The 22,985-nt window shown below is 44.3% G+C and overlaps 2 pseudogenes; both read left to right on the forward strand.

The window, feature by feature from the left end:
- The window catches only part of LOC132869036 (SEC14-like protein 1), a 126,718-nt pseudogene that overhangs the window by 86,518 nt on the left and 17,215 nt on the right, over window positions 1–22,985 (forward strand).
- On the forward strand, window positions 9,236–14,671 carry LOC132869370 (protein FAM200A-like; annotated as a pseudogene).

Raw genomic sequence — 22,985 nt, forward strand, 5'->3', positions numbered from 1 at the left:
CAGGAGCATTTTTAATGTCCTCAGGGAGTTGGTTCCTGTAGCGCTTACGGAGTGTGGGTGGAGCACAGAGGACGGCAGGACAACGCTTTAGATACAGAGAAGGCTTTTATTTCTCAACTTTTCAATTAAATCGCCAGTTTCTAGTATGCGGCGTAACACACACACACACACACACACACACACACTCTGTGTTCAGGTCCCGGGTTGCGCTCCCTCTGCTCTCCCTCTGCCTCCTTAAATAGGGAGCAGTTACTGGGAAAACACACAAAACACAGGTTAATTACCGTCAGGTGTAGCAATTCTGCCACTCACCTTCCCTGGCTCCGCCCTCCTGTCACAGACCGGCGCTTGACCACGCCCCCGCTGCCACATACCCCCACCGCCCGACTCAGGCTGGGCGCCCATCCGGCCCGCAGCCGACTCCCCCCCTTGACTGGAGAGGAAGTCCGCCATGACCATCTGCGCTCCCGGCCTGTGGACCACCTTGAAGTTGAAGGGTTGGAGTGCCAGATACCAACGGGTGATCCGCGCGTTGGCATCCTTCATGCGGTGGAGCCACTGGAGGGGCGCGTGGTCCGAACAGAGGGTGAAAGGGCGCCCCAGCAGGTAGTAACGGAGGGCAAGGACCGCCCACTTGATCGCCAGACATTCCTTCTCAATCATGCTGTAGCGCCCCTCACGCACCGACAGCTTCCGACTGATGTACAGGACGGGGCGATCCTCCCCCTCCACCTGCTGGGACAAAACGGCCTCCAGCCCTCTGTCCGACGCATCTGTCTGCAACATAAAAGGGAGAGAGAAGTCAGGGGAGTGTAAAAGTGGCCCCCCCCACACAGTGCAGCCTTTACCTCAGAGAAAGCCCGCTGGCACTGCTCCGTCCACTGGACCGGATCTGGCGCCCCCTTTTTAGTGAGGTCAGTCAGTGGGCTGGTGACGTCCGAATAATTAGGTATAAACCTATGATAGTAGCCAGCCAGCCCCAGGAACTGTCTCACCCCCTTTTTGGTCTTGGGCCTCGGGCAGGCCGCAATTGCTGCTGTCTTATTAATTTGGGGACACACCTGCCCATTGTCCAAGTGGAAGCCTAGATACCGTACTTCCACCCACCCAATCGCACACTTCTTCGGGTTGGCAGTGAGACCCGCCTGCCTCAGCGAACTAAGGATGGCCCTCAGGTGTTGCAGGTGCTGCTGCCAGTCATTACTATAAATGATAATATCATCGAGATAAGCGGCCACATAGGTGGCATGGGGCCGGAGGACCCTGTCCATCAGCTGCTGAAACATAGCGGGTGCCCCAAACAGCCCAAACGGAAGTGTGACGAACTGGTGTAAGCCGAACGGTGTGGAAAAGGCCGTTTTCTCCCGGGATAATGGAGTCAAGGGGATCTGCCAATATCCCTTCGTCAAATCCAGTGTCGAGTAAAAGCGAGCCGTGCCTAGTCGATCGAGCAGCTCATCAATACGAGGCATTGGGTACGCGTCGAATTTAGACACCGCGTTGACTTTTCTATAGTCCACACAGAACCGGACCGAGCCGTCAGCCTTGGGAACCAAGACCACCATGTTGTTCCAGTCACTGTGGGACTCAACGATGATGCCCATTTCGAGCATGGCCTGAAGTTCTTCCCGAACCACCTTTTTTTTGTGTTCGGGTAGCCTATAAGGGCGGCTATGCACTACCACCCCCGGGGGCGTCTCTATGTGGTGTTCTATGAGGTTAGTGCGACCGGGCAGGGGCGAGAACACATCCGAAAACTCGGCCTGCAACTGGGCGACCTCCGTGAGTTGGGCTGGGGAGAGGTGGTCTCCACAGGGGACCGGAGAGGTACGTGATGCCAATGTCCCTTTTTGAACCTCCGGCCCCAGCGCCGCCTTCTCTGGAACTACCGACACCAACGCCACAGGGACCTCCTCGTTCCAGAGTTTAAGCAGATTGAGGTGGTAGGTCTGTAGTGCCCCCTCCCCGTCTGTTCGCCTTACCTCATTGTTGACATCCCCGACTCGCCGTGTGACTTCAAAGGGCCCTTGCCACTTGGCGATTAATTTGGAGCTCAACGTGGGCAACAGGACGAGTACCTTATCTCCCGGAGTGAACTCTCTAAGGTGCGTGCCCTTGTTGTACAGGCGGGCTTGCCGTTCCTGGGCCTGCCGCAAATTCTCCTGAGTTAGGTGGGTGAGCGTGTGGAGTTTTGCGCGCAGGTCCATAACGTACTGAATTTCGTTTTTACTCTGTGAAGGTCCCTCCTCCCAATTTTCCCGCAGTACATCTAAGATGCCGCGCGGCTTACGCCCATATAGTAATTCAAATGGGGAAAACCCCGTGGAGGCTTGGGGGACCTCTCGCACTGCAAATAACAAGGGTTCGAGCCACTTATCCCAGTTACGTGCGTCCTCACTTATGAATTTTTTTATTATATTTTTGAGGGTGCGATTGAACCGTTCAACTAAACTGTCCATTTGTGGGTGATAAACGCTGGTGCGGATCGGCTTAATACCCAGTAACCCATACAGTTCGCCCAGTGTTCGTGACATAAACGAGGTGCCTTGGTCAGTCAGAATCTATTTCGGGATTCCAACCCGGGAGATGACGTGGAAGAGGGCCTCTGCAATACTGCATGCTGAGATATTGTGAAGAGGCACCGCTTCCAGGTATCGCGTTGCATAGTCCACCAGAACCAATATAAAGCGGTACCCTCGTGTTGACCGATCTAATGGCCCGACGAGATCCATCCCAATTCTTTCAAACGGGGTCTCGATTAATGGTAGGGGGCGCAAGGGCGCTTTTGGAATGGCCGCTGGATTTACTAACTGGCATTCGCGGCACTCCATACACCACTTACGGATGTCGCCGCGAATCCCCGGCCAATAAAATCGGGCCATTATCCGGGCTAGTGTCTTATCCTGCCCTAGGTGTCCAGCCATGGGATTAAAGTGAGCCGCCTGGAATACCAAATCCCGGCGGCTCTTTGGAATTAATAACTGTGTGACTCGCTCTTTTGTCTGAGTGTCCTGCGTCACTCGGTATAATTTATCCTTCAAAATGGAAAAATAGGGGAAGGACGGGGTGGCGTTCGGCTGGAGCGTTTGACCATCGATTACTCTCACTTGGTCAAACGCGTGTCGCAGAGTCTCGTCTCGCGATTGTTCTAGTGGGTAATCCGGAAGGACTCCTCAGAGCTCCTCGCTCTGTCGCGGAGATGATGTAGACGGCTCTGCGACAGCAGCTCCAGCCAAAGCGACACCGGGACCTCCCCTTGTCAAACAGCAGGACCCACTCTTTACTAGGCACGTCATCAAACCCTGAAATCCCGGCCAATCAGTCCCCAAAATTAAAGAGTGGGTAAAGCGAGGATTAACCGCTGCCTTCACTATAGATTTTTCCCCTCTGAAATATATGTGGACCGACACCAAAGGGTATCTGTGAACATCCCCGTGCACACGCAACACCTTCACCCCCTGTGCTCCCCCCAATGCCTCGTCTTGCACCAGGCTTTGGCGGATCGAGGTCTGATTGCAACCCAAATCCACCAACACCTGATATGTAGCCCCTTGTACACTCACTGGTATGCGATATGCTCCGGCCCGATCGAGGGCAGCCTCTGGCGTGTCAGGGATCCGCTCCACTGTGCCCACCTCCATTGCTGCGCACTGTTGCTGCAGGCGGCCCGGTTCCCCGCAGCACCAGCAAACTGGCCCTGGCCTTCCCTCTGCAGCTGTGCTCTGGGGCTCACTCACCTGAGGGGGAGAAGAGACAGACACAGAAGGGAGAAATGGGAGGGCACCACGGGTGCGGCGGGCCGGCTGGGGTGGAGCCGGGCCCCGCCTCCGTGGTGGGGGAATGGGGCGAGGACGGGACACAGAAGGGGGGGAGGAAGAGAGAGAAAAGAGGAGAGAAGAGACGACGTCGTCGGCTGTCCTGCCACCGGAACAGCCGCCAAATGATCCTCCGCCAGTCCTATGGCCTGATCCAGCGACGCCGGGCGGTGGCACTGGACCCACTCTGTGGTTCCGGCTGGTAAGCGGGCGATGAATTGCTCCAGCACCACCTGATCGATGATTCCCTCGGCGTCGCGATCGTCTGCCCTCAGCCACCGCTAGCAGGCGTCCCGGAGCTGCTGGCTGAACGCGAACGGCTGGCCGACTTCCTCCATCCGCAGTGCGCGGAAGCGCTGGTGCTGTTGTTCGGGCGTGTGCCCCACGCGCTGGAGGACGGCCCGGCGAAGGTCCGCGTAGGCCAGACGGCAGTCGGCGGGGAGCTGTAGTGCGGCCAGCTGCACCTCTCCCGTCAGGAGGGGGAGGAGGCGCGCCGCGTGCTGCTCCATCGGCCACCCCGAGGCTTCAGTGACCTGCTTGAACAAGGTGATAAACGCCTCGGGGTCGTCCTGCGGGCCCATCTTGGTCATGGTGAGGGGAGACAGGCCCGCGGCCGGGGCGCTGGTAGACCCCGCCGACTCGAGGAGATGCCGGAACGCCTCAAGATCTTCCTGCTGGGCCAGCACCAGGGCTTTGAAGCGTCGCTCCTGCTCCTTTCGGAGCGTGACGAGTGCCTGGTGCTGGCTCTGCTGAGCCATGGCGAGGGCGTGGACCAAGTCCGCGAACGGGGAGGATTCCATGGGGCTGCAAGGTTGGTGCTCCACCTTTCCCAGGTTTCGGCACCACTGTAGCGCTTACGGAGTGTGGGTGGAGCACAGAGGATGGCAGGACAACGCTTTAGATACAGAGAAGGCTTTTATTTCTCAACTTTTCAGTTAAATCGCCAGTTTCTAGTATGCGGCGTAACACACACACACACACACACACACACACACACACACACACACACTCTGTGTTCAGGTCCCGGATTGCACTCCCTCTGCTCTCCCTCTGCCTCTTTAAATAGGGAGCGGTTACTGGGAAAACACACAAAACACAGGTTAATTACCGTCAGGTGTAGTGATTCTGCCACTCACCTTCCCTGGCTCCGCCCTCCTGTCACAGACCGGCGCTTGACCATGCCCCCACAGTTCCATAGCTGTACTGCATAGTAGCTAAAAGCTGCTTCACCACACTTTGTTTTAACAACAGATTTTACCAGTAAATTTTGCTGCTGCGATCTGGTACTGTAGATCTGATTGGGTTAGGCTGCTGCAACATATCAGAGAGGTAATTGGGCCCTGTACCATTTAGAGATTTGTACACCAGCAGCAATACTTTAAAGTCAATTCTATAGCTTACTGGAAGCCAGTGAAGGGACCTTAGAATTGGAGTAATGTGCTCTGTTCTTTTTGTTCATGTGAGAACCCTAGCCACTGCATTTTGAATCACCTGAAGTCGTTTGATGGTCTTTTTTGGGAGGCCTGTGAAAAGGCCATTACAGTCATCAACCCTACTAGAGATGAAGGCATGTATAAGTTTTTCCAGATCATTTTTTGACATATGTCCTCTTAGTTTGGAAATGTTTTTTAGGTGATAAAATGCCGTTTTAGTGATTGCTTTCATGTGACTGGCAAAATTTAGCTCGCTGTCAATGAAAACACCAAGATTTTTAACCATATCTTTTGTTTTCATCCCCTTTGTGTCAAGAATAGTGGTAATCCTGAGTCTTTCATCTTTTTTCCCAAATAGAATTACTTCTGTTTTATCTGTGTTCAGCTGAAGAAAATTTTGTGACATCCAGTTGTTGATTTGGTCGATACACTGGTAGAGACATTCAAGGGGGGCATAATCATTAGGTGATAGAGCAAAATAAATTTGGGTGTCATCTGCATAGCGGTGATACAAAATTGAGTTGTTCTTGATAATTTGTCCAAGTGGGAGCATATAAAGGTTGAATAATAATGGTCCAAGAATCGACCCCTGGGGGACACCACAGGTCAAGGACATTGATGTTGAGGTACAATTTCCCATGGTAACAAAGAAGCTTCTATCTTTTAAGTATGATTTTAGCCAATCGATAACTTTACCAGTCAACCCAACCCAGTGTTCAAGTCGATATAGCAGTATGTTGTGATCAACAGTATCAAAAGCTGCACTGAGGTCCAGTAACACCAGGACCGATGTTTTGCCTGCATCAGTATTAAGACATATGTCATTTATAACTTTAATCAGTGCTGTTTCAGTGCTATGATTGGCATGAAATCCTGACTGAAAGTTATCAAAACAGCTGTTTGATATCAAGAAGGCAGTTAATTGATTGAAGACAATTTTTTTCAAGGATTTTCCCGATGAATGGTAGATTTGATATTGGCCTGTAGTTGTTTAATACTGAAGCATCCAGATTATTCTTTTTAAGTAGGGGCTTTACAACGGCTTTTTTCAGGGACACAGGAACAATGCCAGTCTCTAGGGATGTATTTATGATCTGAAGCACATCTGTAATTATAAGGTGAAGAACAGACTTAAAAAAGTTGGTGGGCAGAATGTCCAATTCAGATGTTGAGGAACTGAGATTTTGTACAGTTTTTTCAGGAGTCTTGTAATCAATTAAACAAAATTCTGACATTGTGTTGAAGTTGTCTGCCTGTGTCACTGGTGATTGCAGCTTTTCAATTATTTGCAACTGAGATATATTATGAGCAATATTCTGCCGTATTTTATCAATTTTACCTTTGAAGAAGGATGAAAACTCATTGCATTTATTAACTGAGAGAAGTTCAGGTACTAATTGTGGTGGGGGATTAGTTAGCTTCTCTACTGTTGAAAATAGCACACGGGCATTGTTCATATTCCTGTTGATGATGTTGGAGAAGAAAGATTGTCTTGCTTTACAAATTTCATAATTATATTTACAATAAGTAGGGAATTGGTTGAAATTAAGGGGAAGAAGGTTGCAAGAAAGGTGCCAAGGCTGCAATTGTTAAGAAAAAGGACCTCCTGAGGGCCTCCTGACTGTACTCCTCCATAGCAGGAGCATCTTGGATAGACAAGGAGTAAATCAGAGAATACAAGAGTAGCAGCTAGTGAAAGCTGGTGAGCAGTGCAATTCCAGGGGATGTGCAGTAGAAGTTTCTATTTCAATATGTTTTTCTTTTTTTATTACAACCCCGATTCCAAAAAAGTTGGGACAAAGTACAAATTGTAAATAAAAACGGAATGCAATGATGTGGAAGTTTCAAAATTCCATATTTTATTCAGAATAGAACATAGATGACATATCAAATGTTTAAACTGAGAAAATTTATCATTTAAAGAGAAAAATTAGGTGATTTTAAGTTTCATGACAACAACACATCTCAAAAAAGTTGGGACAAGGCCATGTTTACCACTGTGAGACATCCCCTTTTCTCTTTACAACAGTCTGTAAATGTCTGGAGACTGAGGAGACAAGTTGCTCAAGTTTAGGGATAGGAATGTTCACCCATTCTTGTCTAATGTAGGATTCTAGTTGTTCAACTGTCTTAGGTCTTTTTTGTCGTATCTTCCGTTTTATGATGTGCCAAATGTTTTCTACGGGTGAAAGATCTGGACTGCAGGCTGGCCAGTTCAGTACCCGGACCCTTCTTTTACGCAGCCATGATGCTGTAATTAATGCAGTATGTCGTTTGGCATTATCATGTTGGAAAATGCAAGGTCTTCCCTGAAAGAGACGTCGTCTGAATGGGAGCATATGTTGCTCTAGAACCTGGATATACCTTTCAGCATTGATGGTGTCTTTCCAGATGTTTAAGCTGCCCATGCCACACGCACTAATGCAACCCCATACCATCAGAGATGCAGGCTTCTGAACTGAGCGCTGACAACAACTTGGGTCGTCCTTCTCCTCTTTAGTCCGAATGATACGGCGTCCCTGATTTCCATAAAGAACTTCAAATTTTGATTCGTCTGACCATAGAACAGTTTTCCACTTTGCTACAGTCCATTTTAAATGAGCCTTGGCCCAGAGAAGACGTCTGCGCTTCTGGATCATGTTTAGATACGGCTTCTTCTTTGAACTATAGAGTTTTAGCTGGCAACGGCGGATGGCACGGTGAATTGTGTTCATAGATAATGTTCTCAGGAAATATTACTGAGCCCATTTTGTGATTTCCAATACAGAAGCATGCCTGTATGTGATGCAGTGGCGTCTAAGGGCCCGAATATCACGGGCACCCAGTATGGTTTTCCGGCCTTCACCCTTACGCACAGAGATTCTTCCAGATTCTCCGAATCTTTTGATGATATTATGCACTGTAGATGATGATATGTTAAAACTCTTTGCAATTTTACACTGTCGAACTCCTTTCTGATATTGCTCCACTATTTGTCGGCGCAGAATTGGGGGATTGGTGATCCTCTTCCCATCTTTACTTCTGAGAGCCGCTACCACTCCAAGATGCTCTTTTTATACCCAGTCATGTTAATGACCTATTGCCAATTGACCTAATGAGTTGCAATTTGGTCCTCCAGCTGTTCCTTTTTTGTACCTTTAACTTTTCCAGCCTCTTATTGCCTCTGTCCCAACTTTTTTAAGATGTGTTGCTGTCATGAAATTTCAAATGAGCCAATATTTGGCATGAAATTTCAAAATGTCTCACTTTTGACATTTGATATGTTGTCTATGTTCTATTGTGAATACAATATCAGTTTTTGAGATTTGTAAATTATTGCATTCCATTTTTCTTTACAATTTGTACTTTGTCCCAACTTTTTTGGAATCGGGGTTGTATTTTAAAGGGAAAACCTATTCTCTAATGGGGTTAGTTAATAATTGTGTCAAATGTGAATTTATCGTCATACTAATCTTACCCATGTCCATCTGTTGCAGCTCCCTAAAGACCAGCATGTGCTGCGGTTTCTGTGCTCACAGGACTTTAACATAAAGAAAGCTTGAGAGGCACTGTGCCATACGCTCACCTGGAGGAAGCAGCACCAAGTGGACTTCTTGCTGGACTCATGGAAGTGCCCACAGCTGTTACTTGACTACTACACTGGGGGATGGCACTATCATGACAAAGGCACAAAGATTTAAGACCTTTTGCATTATATGATACATTTACTAAAAAAAATTCCTTTGGAACAATATTTATCAATCTAACATGAAATCTAATCCAGGGGCCTAAATGTATAAAGATGTGTAGAATACAAGTTGATGTTTCATTATTTTCTTTTAAAAAATTACAAAGGCTTTAGGAGCATCCATTAGCCTGAAAAGAGCTTGAATTTTCCAAAATCCCTCCCACCACTGGTCTGATTATTAATCCCAAATCATTGTAAAGTTAAAGAGGTAAAATTTCAGAATTCTCCATCATGCAAATTAATCTTATGTGTACATCAATATGACTGTCACAAGTACTGAGTGCCAGGTGAGAAGGCAAAAACCTCCTACAAATTTTCAAGCAAGGATAAATCAACTGATTATCATTTATATTACCAAAAAAAATTAAAACTTCATCAGTTCATTACATTATACAGGCATTTAGCAGATATTCTTATCCAGAGTGACATACAACATACTCAGAAGAGCCTAGAGACAGTGTGGCCAATTTTGCTCTCTTCGACTACCCACACTCCTTGATGTCACACTAAAATTCCCCCACAGAATGATGGAACAAAGAACCAAACAAACTTTTATACACATACATTTTCTAGTCAGCTTCACTGTTAAATCTGTCAATGTCAATCTGTCAGACTGTGTCAGTGCTTTATAAATAAGGCCCCAAGGGACTTATCTGAGATTATGAAGTATCGTTGAAGTATCATTCTGTGGTATATCCTTATGCATAGAGTGGCATCTGTTATTGGAAATTATCTGCCTGATCTAGTAATAGAGCTCTTACCACATCATTACAAATACGCAAAAACAAATCACTTTGAGCTCAGTCATTGAAGGTAGATATCTGATAAACAGATGTATGGAAAACTGATTTTATGCAGAACAAAGAGCAATTAGTGTTTTTGTTTATATGTTCTGTAGATTACTGTTTCCCAAAGACTGGGTCGCGACCCTCATGTGGGTCGCGAAAAACTTTTTGTGGGTCGTCTCGCATGTTTCCTTAGTGGTCATCCAGCTGTCTGCATATGACCTCAAAATAGCTGCCAGTTTAAAAGCTACACCTGTGCCTGTGATGTTTCTGTACAGTTAAAAAAAATAGCGTAGGCTATTAAAATTACAGACTGTGTATTAAATAGGTACAGTATTCTTTGTCTTGTCTTTCTTCACAAAAGCGCAAAAAGCCACTGTTCTAAAACCGATTAAACACAAGCACTTGAAAATGTTCTAATCCAATTAACACCAATACTGTAGCAAGAAGCACGCAACAAGTTCTAATCTAATTAAAACTTTCAACGATGTTGCAAAAGACAAGGCCGATTGTGGAACCTACAGTATAGGTGGTGATTGCTTTCCCGCAGTCTCACTTTAGCAGAGCAGAGACCTTCTCTGTGTTGTTTGAGCTGTTTCTGTCAGCATGTGAACATGCATCATTGAGGATTCTGGATTTTTATTTATACACATTGCTAAAAGCAAGGTAGCAAGGTTGGGCGGGGGGTGGGTGATCCAGCCCAATTTTCACAAATCCGTTTTTTTTTTTTTTACCTGGCCCTCCGTTCAGTTCTGACTGCATTGCGGACTGAGCACTTTCGAATTCAACTATTTTGCTTGCTCCCACAAACTGACGGTTCATTGTATGCAGAATAGCCTATGGATTCACAATTTTATCGAGCTGTGGCTGCATAGCTGGGCCCGGTATGTTGCATTGAAATCAATGGAATCGAATATTGGCAGAGCAGTGCTCAGCACTTTGCTGGAGCCGATGTGCAGAGGACATTCGGAAACAATTCGAATAAAATCTGGCAACCATATGTATACAGTTCTGTCACGTGAGAGGGCTTGTACGAATCACGAATTTGTGTATGAGTGTTCTTGCAATTAGTTTTAAAATTGCCTAAAGTTGAGAATGCTTGCTTGCCTGTCAAAAAACAAGGGTAATGTTGATGAAACATCAAAGGTCAGTGCAGCTCAAGGTGAAGGAAGTCAGGGGGCAATCGATGAAGCTAATACCAATGCTAGTATTGAAAATGCAGAAAAAGAGGCTAGCAGTGTTAACACTGTGCAAGGATGTGCAACAACTTTTTTGCCCCCAGCAAAAAAGAGAAAATCAGCAGCAAGGCCTTACAAAGACTATTTTTTGAATTATGGTTTTGTCAATTGTGCTGCTCCTAGCCATGATGCAAGGCCAATGTGTGTTATCTGCAGCGAAAAACTGGCCAACGAAAGTCTTTAACCAACTAAACTTAAGAGGCATCTTGAAACGCTGCACCCAGATTTGGTGGACAAGCCCTTAGATTTTTTTCAAAGAAAGGCACAGGAGATGAAAGCATAAGCCGACATTCTACAAAAAAATGTCACGTTGAACGAAAAAGTCCAACTCGCCTCTTACAAAGTTGCTCACCGTGTGGCCATGGAGAAACAACCACACACCGTAGCAGAAAAGTTAATTTTGCCTGCAGCAATTGACATGGTCAGCGCTGTTTTAGACGAGAAGTCGTCTGAAAAATTAAAAGGCATTCCCTTGAGCAACAACACTGTATCACAAAGAATACATGACATTGCAGACAACTTGGAAGAGCAGCTTGTTACCCGACTAAAGAAAGCAGGATGTTTTTTAATTGAGGTATTTCACCTGATGTCATAGGGTCACGTGACGCCCCGGTGTCCGCCATTTTGAAGGTCAAGCTAGCTAATGTCACAACATACTGCTATATCGACTTGAACACTGGGTTGGGTTGACTGGTAAAGTTATCGATTGGCTAAAATCATACTTAAAAGATAGAAGCTTCTTTGTTACCATGGGAAATTGTACCTCAACATCAATGTCCTTGACCTGTGGTGTCCCCCAGGGGTCGATTCTTGGACCATTACTATTCAACCTTTATATGCTCCCACTTGGACAAATTACCAAGAACAACTCAATTTTGTATCACCGCTATGCAGATGACACCAAAATTTATTTTGCTCTATCACCTAATGATTATGCCCCCCTTGAATGTCTCTACCAGTGTATCGACCAAATCAACAACTGGACAACACACCGTAGCAGAAAAGTTAATTCTGCCTGCAGCAATTGACATGGTCAGCGCTGTTTTAGACGAGAAGTCGTCTGAAAAATTAAAAAGCATTCCCTTGAGCAACAACACTGTATCACAAAGAATACATGACATTGCAGACAACTTGGAAGAGCAGCTTGTTACCCGACTAAAGAAAGCAGGATGTTTTTCAATTGAGGTATTTCACCTGACGTCACAGGGTCACGTGACGCCCCGGTGTCCGCCATTTTGAAGGTCAAGCTAGCTAATGTCAACAACATAGTAGCTAGTATGTTACTGTAGCAATGTTTACGTTCAGTCATTTGGATGACTGTTAAAACCTTTCAGTCTCAAGTTTTTCCTTTACTGTATTTACTAGTTTACTGTAATTATAATCCGGCAGCTATTTACACCGGATCCAGTGTAAATAGCTGCTGGAGCGCGCTCCGGCTTGCTCCCCCTCAAATTAAGCAGCGTGCTCCGGCTTGCTCCCGGAGCACTCCAGGAGCAAGCCAGAGCGCGCTGCTTAATTTGAGGGGGAGCAAGCCGGACCACGCTCTGGCAGCTATTTACACTGGATCCGGTGTAAATAGCTGCTGGATCATAATTACAGTAAACTAGTAAATACAGTAAAGGAAAAACTTGAGACTGAAAGGTTTTAACAGTCATCCAAATGACTGAACGTAAACATTGCTACAGTAACATACTAGCTACTATGTTGTTGACATTAGCTAGTGCTAACAGCTAGCTGCTAGTACACTGCTACAACACAGACACTGACCCTAATAATACAGTTCTTGGTCATTGCCTGGTAACAGCAAATTTATAACGGGCCATGTCTCAACAGACTAAGAAGTTATTTCAATGACATTTAATAACATTTTGTTTATCCTGAGGACCGAAAGTAAATGAAAATGTGAACAAACCTTAGCTGTAATAAGATGGCGACCACCAGCTCCAGGGACGACCCACTGATGTAGGCATGTTACCCAGCCTGACACAAAATATTTGTAGGCATCCAAACTCTTATACGCTTTCAGATCAATACCTGTGTATGGCGATGGGTTTTTAACGACATAGGTATACAGATCATGTGGGCCGAAGTCAGGTAAAGACGAGGGCTTCGTGTACTTCCGTACGTCAGTGAACAATCCTGGTGGAAGCAGGTAAACGTCGTTCTCTAAGCCTGCTAACCTCAATTTTTGCAAATACCTCTCCCTCTGCTCACCCTGTAAATGCCCTACGTCGCTGGATAGTGAAGGTGTTTTCTGCATCTCGCTCCTTTTTCTTTTATGTTTTTCGTTTGTCGCCTTCCTCGCATTCAAACTGATTCGAGCCGTGACGTCCAAAATGGCAGCCTAATGATGCATCACATGACTTGGTCACGTGGGTGAAAAACCTCAATACAACTGGATGAGAGCGCAGACATCGCAGACTGCGCCACTTTGCTGGTGTATGTTAGATATGCATGGGAAAATGAATTTTTGGAGGACTTGTTGTGTTGCTTGAATATCCCAACGGGAACCACAGGAGAAGATATATTCCGTGTCTTTAATGACTACATGGTAAAGTGTGGACTTGAATGGGGTAACTGTGCAGGTGTAACTAGCGATGGGGCAGCAAATATGACGGGCAGGAAAAGCGGAGTTGTGGCACGAATAAAGGAGGCAGCGGGGAAGGAAATTACATTGTTTCATACATCGCCAGGCACTGGCATGCAAGGGTATGCCCCCCGCCCTAGAGAAAACACTAAGCGAAGTTATTCACATTGTAAACTTAATTAAGGCCAGCTCACTTAACACCCGACTGTTCGATCAATTGTGCACTGACATAGGAGCCGAGCACACGCACTTACTGTTTCACACGGAAGTTCGCTAGTTGTCCAAAGGCAGAGTTTTAATAAGATTTTATTAACTGAGACATGAAATCCATGCCTTCCTCATCCAGAAAAAGTCCCATCTTGCTGAATTGTTCACTGACGATTGGCTTCTCAATTTGTCGTATCTGGCCGACATCTTTTCATTGCTCAACGAACTGATCCTGAAATTACAAGGACGGCACAACAATGTTTTCTTTAATTGGAAAAATGTCCAGGCTTTCCAAAAGCCATTGAAGCTGTGGCTTGCAAGACTCAGAAGGCCAGACCCAAGTTACTACATGTTCCCCACTATGCTGCAGTACGTAGAAGAACATGATGTCATGAGCACACACGTGAACCGCCTCTCTGCGCTTATTCAAACTCATCTCGCTGCGCTGATCGAGAGATTTGATTGCTATTTTCCATCAGAGAGGTTTTCCGTCCTGGGTGATAAAAGATGGATCCAAAATCCCTTTGAGTTTGAGAGACCCGAATCTTTGCTCGAGTTGACACTTAGTCCTGCAAAAGAAGCTGAGTTGTTGCAGCTCAGCTGCGATCGCACTCTGAAAAGACTGTTCGAGTCTGTGACCTTATCATCATTCTGGATAACAGTTTCAGCAGAATACCCTGTCCTCAGTAGGACCAGTATTTCGATTCTCATTCCATTCACCACAACCTACATGTGCGAATTGGGATTTTCTGTCCTCACAAAAAGACACAGCACAGAAACAGACTGAATGCTGTGCCTGATATGCATATTGCGCTCTCCTCCTGCAACCCGGACTGGAGCGCACTACAAAAACGCAGACAGGCCCATCTATCCCATTAGCAGATAATGTAAAAATAAGCAATCTTTATATAGCCTAATTATTTTATTGACTATTTTGGTATTTTTGTTTGTTTTTTGTTTGTATTTTCAAGAAATGGGCAACATTTAATGTTTAAATGGGTTACTTGTGGATGATTGCTGGTTCAATTACTGTTTAAATCTTGAATAATAGGCTACTAACTGTTCAGATGATGGATTGTTCACTGAATAAAATATACTCCTTAATGTTCAATAATGGTCAAGCACACATTTATTTCTTGATTTACTTATAATGTCCACTGACTTGGGTCGCGAAGGTTTCTGACTTCTAAAATGTGGGTCCCCAGAAAAAAACTTTGGGAAACACTGCTAGATGGCCTACCTCTCTATATCTTACGGCTAGGACAAATGGACACCAAAGGACTTGTGCGGGCTTTAGGGGAAGAATCCCTTCTTCGACATGTAAGCAGTACTGCATTAAGCATACAATATATTAGGCATGTGCAACCATGCTCATGTATCTTCTTCCCTTCTTGTTCCATCATCAGGTGTTATCCATCAATGAGGAAGGTCTCAAGCGCTGTGAGGAGAACACAATCAGATTTGGTAAACCCATTAGGTAGGATTAATACATGACACTTGGCAATATATACAGTATATGACCTATGCTTATGTCTGGGCTTATGCATTTGCATTAATATGTAGTTGCTGGACCTGTCTGGTGGATCAGGAGGGGTTGAATATGAGGCATCTGTGGAGGCCAGGAATTAAGGCTTTATTGAGGATTATAGAGGTGGTGGAGGCCAACTACCCTGAGACACTAGGGCGGTTGCTAATACTAAGAGCTCCCCGAGTCTTTCCTGTGCTCTGGACACTAGTAAAGGTTTTTTAAAAAATCAATTATGAATATAATCATATATAATTATATTTAGCTTAAAAGACATACTTCCCCAAGAATATAAGCATATAACTGTCTTATTTACTAAAACAGCTGTGAGAAAAAGATAATAGAATAAGCATAGCAAACAATATTAATTGATGCAATATTAGGTATATGGGGGTCTTGCAGAGAAGCCAAAATTTAACACCCTCAAACCCATTTCTAAAAACAGAAATGTGTAAACTGTAAATAAAAACAGAATGTGATGATTTGCAAATCATGGAAATCCTATATTTCATTGAAAATGGTACAAAGAGAACATATCAGCTGTTGAAATTGAGAAATATATATATATATATATATGCTCATTTTGAATTTAGTGCCAGCAACACATTAAAAAAAAAGTGGATGGGGCAACAAAAGACTGGGAAATTTGTGTAGTAGTAATAATAATAATAATAATAATAATCTGGCAGCACGGTGGTGTAGTGGTTAGTGCTGTCACCTCACAGCAAGAAGGTCAGGGTTCGAGCCCCGTGGCTGGCGAGGGCCTTTCTGTGTGGAGTTTGCATGTTCTCCCCGTGTCTGTGTGGGTTTCCTCCGGGTGCTCCGGTTTCCCTCACAGTCCAAAGACATGCAGGTTAGGTTAACTGGTGACTCTAAATTGACCGTAGGTGTGAATGTGAGTGTGAATGGTTCTGTCTATGTGTCAGCCTTGTGATGACCTGGCGACTTGTCCAGGGTGTACCCCGCCTTTCGCCCGTAGTCAGCTGGGATAGGCTCCAGCTTGCCTGCGACCCTGTAGAACAGCAGGATAAAGCGGCTAGAGATAATGAGATGAGATGAGATAATAATCTGTGATGACCTGGCGACTTGTCCAGGGTGTACCCCGCCTTTTGCCCGTAGTCAGCTGGGATAGGCTCCAGCTTGCTTGCGACCCTGTAGAACAGGATAAAGCGGCTAGAGATCATGAGATGAGATGAGATGAGATGAGATGAGATGAGATGAGATGAGATAGTATGTACAGCAATTCTGTCAGGAGTCAGTAATAGATGCCAAGTTTATGGTTATAAATATTTGGAGCCCCTGATTATGCATTACCCAATTCAGCATTGACATCATACATTTTATACTCTCTTATGTCATATGACCACAATGAATCTTACTTTAGCTTGAGCTGGATTTGGTGAATTAAAATATAATAAGCAATGTTCTGAATTAAAATATACAAAAAGACGAATTGGAGCAAATGTAAAAATGGATTTCCAGTCATGAATGAGTTAGGAAAGCTGATATGGTCCATATTTTGTGTCTCAGCTCCATGTATAGTGTGATGTCCCAGAGGGTGGCCTGGTTCCCAAATCTCTGTACCGCAAAGCAGAGGAGCTGGAAAATGAGGAGATGAAACTCTGGACCGACGCAGTCTACAAAACTGCTAGTATGTTCAAGGGAGCTCCACATGAGGTATTTCAGAGCTCTTGACGCAGTTCATCTAGCAACCTGAGCTCCAGACTCACCCCATGTATATAAAATGTTATGGGGAATGGTGCCATCTGCTGGTGCTCAAAAAGATTGCATGAATGCAAAAAGCTAAACATAAGTGGATTGATGAATGTTTTCAAAACTTTAGTGTCAGATTTATGTTTTTGCTACAGGTGAAAGAGTTCTAATTCTTTTTTTTTATTAAATGTTGTATTCTTGGCTTATTTTATACATGTCATAATTGCACTGCTATTGAACTGCTTGCATATTTTTTGTGTTCCTCTTTTTCCATTGTCAGGTGCTGATTGAAATCACAGAGGCATCCTCAGTTATAACATGGGACTTTGATATGTGTAAAGGTGATGCTGTTTTCAACATTTTTCACTCCAAAAAAGCCCCACAGTCTCAGAAGAGAGATACTCTGGGTAATCTGACTGGTCCTGGATGCAACAACATGCAAATAATTGAGAAGGCTTGGATACTGGGGAAGGACTACAGCTTGGTGGAAACATCTCTAACTTGTAGAGAGAGTGAGAGCATACAGGTATTATAAATGCATGTGGTAGAACGGTGCATGCATACTGTGTGTGTTAAAGGAATACTTCAACTATAACTGTTAACCTGGCTTCAGTATGATTTCATTTCTAACATTACAACATTTATCTGCCTCTAAATTCTTCCAATGATCATCAATAATTAAGCAAGAAGCTTCTTTGTTTGCTGTTTTTACCAGAGGCCAAAAAATAAATAAATAAATTCTGCCTGGGTGGCACCATGGTGTAGTGGTTAGTGCTGTCGCCTCACAGTAAGAAGGTCCGGGTTCGAGCCCTGTGGCCGGCGAGGGCCTTTCTGTGCGGAGTTTGCATGTTCTCCCTGTGTCCGCATGGGTTTCCTCTGGGTGCTCTGGTTTCCCCCACAGTCCAAAGACATGCAGGTTAGGTTAACTGGTGATTCTAAATTGACCGTAGGTGTGAATGTGAGCGTGAATGGTTGTCTGTGTCTATGTGTCAGGCCTGCGATGACCTGGCGACTTGTCCAGGGTGTACCCTGCCTTTCGCCTGTAGTCAGCTGGGATAGGCTCCAGCTTGCCTGTGACCCTGTAGAACAGGATAAAGCGGCTAGAGATAATGAGATGAGATGAAAGTAGGCACACAGAACTTATTTTCATAAGCATTTCTTTCTTTTTTTTTTTTAAACTGATCCTATTAGGTTTAAATGTTATAATTATATTTTGGCAGTTGTATACAGTGTTTTACTATCAAAAAAAGCTTTTATTGTGCTATCTGTTTTATCTCTATACCAGTGTTATTGTGGAGAGATGTGAATTGTTTGCCTAGCAGGGGGCTCACACTCAACCGTTTCCTATCACCCTGCTCACCAGCAGCGAAACACAGTCACGATATGCTACACAGAAACCCAACTATGCCCTTATAACAGGCATGCAGTGATAATTCATTTGTTTATACTGTTTGATAAGTCAATTTTCATTCCATCACCAGAATGGAATGTCACTGTGCTGCAAGAAAGGGATAATTGTTAAGAACTTGCTCTGTGTGCTATGCTGCATGCAGCTGAGCGCTTACTTCCAGATGCGCAGCACTATATACTACAAGTTCTGACTTCAGTTCCCAGTATGCACCCTGGGTCTATCTGGAAGGCATGCGCAGCTGTTCTACATCATGGATCCTGATTAGATTGGGTATATGAGGACTCCTTTTAGCACACAATGGTTGTGTGGTATTGTATAGCACATGTGTTCAGACTCTGCCTAGTTTTTTTTTTTTGTATCCTTGTTATTTTTTCTGTTCTGGATTTGATCCTGCTCTGCTTCCTGGTTTTGTGCTCTTTTGGATTGTGCCCTATGAATGTTATTTGCCGATCACCTGACCCTTGCATCTTTTAGGACTTTGATCTGTGTTTTACGTTTTGGGTTTGTTTGTCTTTCTTTCCATTAAATGCGTTTACCTGCAGCTGGCCCTCACCCCGTCTGCCTCCCTAAGAAAGTCTGACATTAGTATAAAAGAAAAATCTAAATTTGGTGCTTGATTGCTTTTGGGATATTCTTTAGTAGCATTAATAGATAAAAGAAAAACACATTTGAAGAGGAAAAATACACCAGCAGTATGACTGGTAGAAATAGTCCTATGCAGCAAATAAAGTTTGCATTTACTCATTATATGGACACAAATACATGATGTGTTTTATATCCACATTTTATTTAATACACATAAATATTATACCATTTCCTTCTTATTGTTTTCTGTTCTCATAATGGCACTTTATTAATACATATTTTAAAATAAGAAGCGGCTAGAGATAATGAGATGAGGAGAGAAAAGAAGTGCTGAAGTGCAAACTTGATATTCAGAATAAATGCCCACATTACAATTCTACCTGTTTAAAAATATATAGGCACAATAAAATTATAAATTAATCCATGTAACATAGTTTAAAGGATGCTATTTTTATTCAATTCAAATTTGGCTTTCATCCAAAGCATCTTAGAAGTGAGGCAGCATCAGGGGCGGTCCGACCGGGCAGCCGCCCGGGGCGGCATCGCGGGGGGCACAAGCGCGGGCGCGGGAAAAAAAAAAAAAAAAAAAACGGTCCCCAAAAAAAAGGTCCCCCGAAAAAAAAAAACAAGACGGGCGGGGTGGGGTGAACATTTTGGATGGGGAAGCCCAATACCAAAGTTGCGCAGGTGACGTCATCAGTGTGTGTGTGTGTGTGCGTGCCTAACTTGTCGTGAAATATACTATGAAATAACATATGGAATTATATGGTAAACAAAAAAGTGTTAAAGTTTCATCTTTTAGATTCTTCAAAGTCGTCACTATTTACCTTGATAACAGCTTTGCACACTATTGGCATTATCTGAACCAGCTTCATGAGGTAGTCACCTGGAATGCTTCTCAATTAACAGGTGTGCCTTGTCAAAAATGGAATTTCTTGCCTTCTTAATGCATTTGACACCATCAACCAGTAAAGAGTAAATAATAAAAATACAGTAAATAGCCCTGTTCAACAACTGTAGTAATCCATATTATGTCAAGAACCACTCAACTAAGTAAAGAGAAATAACAGTCAGTCATTACTTTAAGACACGAAGTCTTTTAGTTAATTAAAATAAAGAAAAAACATCGAATTTGAAGGTATTTCCAAACTTTTGACTGGTACTGTAAATACAAACATAACATAGAAAAGTAGTTTTACTTTCCTAAACATAACCAAGTTGTGTTACCTGTCTAACCTTAACCAAGTTGTTACTACATGCCTGACTTTAACCAAGTTGTTTTACTTGTTTAACCTTAACCAAAGTCCTACTCAGGTGCTGTGTGAACTTGTTTTGACACTATGTATTGATGAAGGAGGTTGTCATAGTACTGGAGGACCACTCTTGGTAGTACTGGTTTCATTGCCTGCAAGTCATTGAATTTCCTGAGAGTAATTGGCAATTGGGCAGGAAAGAGTGGGACCCAGTGGAGTGGTTCTTTGGGGATGCTGAGTCGCTGAGGTAGATCCAACCAGTCAGACTCAAAATCCAACTTGTGCCGGATTCGACCATCTGCCAAGTACTGGAGAGCCCGAAGGTCATGGACTGTGGGGTCGCCAACTTTTCTGCCTGGTCGAATGTTGGTGACATAGGCCCCAGATAACTTCATGAAGTCATTGTGGTATAGCTGGGTCACCTTGTATGGGGATGGATGCAAACGTGCAGTCTCAAAGATGACAATGTAATCACGTGGAGTGTGAATATCTTTGATGGTACGCCGTTCAATGAGGCTATGCATGGAGTCACACTCCATCTGTGCGTCAAAAATGCCTAAATCAAAGAAATGACTAAGGCAGATAGTGATTTTGGACTCTAAAACGTGTTCTGATAGGCTGAGGACATAGGCAATAAGGCAGGGTGATGCAGCAGTGGTAGGAGAGTAAAGTTAGGCAGATATCACAATTTGGCCAAAAAATGACTTAGGCAATTATGCTATTAGGCTAACGATATGTTGGCTGGAACTGAAAAAGCACTAACCATTTTCATTCACAAAAGGAAAACAAACCTTCACCCAGTGCACACAGAAATCACACTCATAATTACAAGTGATCTGTATCTGACTAATTGTTGGGAGAGCGGAAAAGCATAAAAAAGAATCTTTGGGTGGATAGGAATTGGCATTGCAGAGCAAAGCAGAGCATTAATTCTTTACCCCTTAAAGCAGTGGCTACACCCACCCTCATCTCATTCTCATCTCATCTCATTATCTCTAGCCGCTTTATCCTGTTCTACAGGGTCACAGGCGAGCTGGAGCCTATCCCAGCTGACTACAGGCGAAAGGCAGGGTACACCCTGGACAAGTCGCCAGGTCATCACAGGGCTGACACATAGACACAGACAACCATTCACACTCACATTCACACCTATGGTCAATTTAGAGCCACCAGTTAACCTAACCTGCATGTCTTTGGACTGTGGGGGAAACCGGAGCACCCGGAGGAAACCCACATGGACACGGGGAGAACATGCAAACTCCACACAGAAAGGCCCTCGCCGGCCACGGGGCTCGAACCCGGACCTTCTTGCTGTGAGGCGACAGCGCTAACCACTACACCACCGTGCCGCCCTACACCCACCCTTGTATATGTATATACTGTTCACCCTACAAGAAAAAAAGTCTAAAGACAAGGTTTTGTTCATATCAGTTTACTCCTTCATTATGTTGAAAAAATCATGACATATAGTACATTTTTGAAAAGAGGGCATGACACAGAATACAAAAATCACTCATAAAGTTATGTTTCAACATTCACCAACTCACAGGTAGTGTCTGAAAGGTGAGTAATACCTGTGTGAAAACCAATCTTCACATTTTACATGAAGAATTCATGTCAAATGGTGTACAATAAATGATTACTGCAACTTTACAAAGATGCTTTATATAACATTGTTCAATTATCTTTTCAAAATTCATACATTTTATCATAAATATTCACCTGGGATACCTGTAAAAGGTAAAATACGTATGTAGAGTCAAATTCAGAGTCGACAAAGGTCATTATGGTGCATACATGCCGGCGTCATATGTCGTCGTTAATGGGTAAAGAGTTAAAATACTGTTTCCCTCAGGAGCATTTATAGAGAAAATAGAATCAAGGCATATAAATAACTCTATCTATAGCTAAGAGCCCTGTGATGACCTGGCAACTTGTCCAGGGTGTACCCCGCCTCTCGCCCATAGTCAGCTGGGTTAGGCTCAAGCTTGCCTGCGACCCTGTAGGACAGGATAAGCAGCTACAGATAGTGGATGGATGGATATCTATAGCTAAGTACAATAAACAACACTGACAATGAGACAAGTGCAAAGTGAGAATTGTGCATGTGTGTGTGTAAAAGAGTGAGAAGTGGATGAGAAACTGTAGTTTCAGTTTGAACTGTCAGTTCTTGTGAGTTGAGGACTCTGACTGCCTGGGAGAAGAAGCTGTTGCAGTGTCTGGTAGTGATGGTTCAGTTGCTATGGTACCTTCTGCCAGACAGCAGGAGAGGGAAGAGTGCATGTGATGGGTGAGACTTGTCCTGCACGATGCTGTTGGCACGGCGGACACTGGGCTTCATATAGAGTTCGGAGATGGGTGGGAGAGAGACCCTGATGATCGTCTCTGCCATCCTCACTATCAACTGCAGGGACTTTTGTTCAGCAACATTGTAATTCTTTATTTTGTCCAACTGGGATATGGCCAGTAAAACCAGAATGATGCTTCTGGTTAGATGTGGAACTACTAAAGATTAAGCAGAGAAATAAGACAACAGATCTAGCCCAGGAAAACTCCAGCCATGTGGATAGGAACTACAGTTGATGTATCCAGGTCTTTACTGATTGATCAAAGGATCCTCTAACAGAAACAACAGGGGAGAGTGGTGATCTCCATCCATCCATCCATCCATCCATCCATCCATTATCTGTAGCCACTTATCCTGTT

Source organism: Neoarius graeffei, chromosome 20, assembly GCF_027579695.1.
Source record: "Neoarius graeffei isolate fNeoGra1 chromosome 20, fNeoGra1.pri, whole genome shotgun sequence".
Taxonomy (NCBI): domain Eukaryota; kingdom Metazoa; phylum Chordata; class Actinopteri; order Siluriformes; family Ariidae; genus Neoarius; species Neoarius graeffei.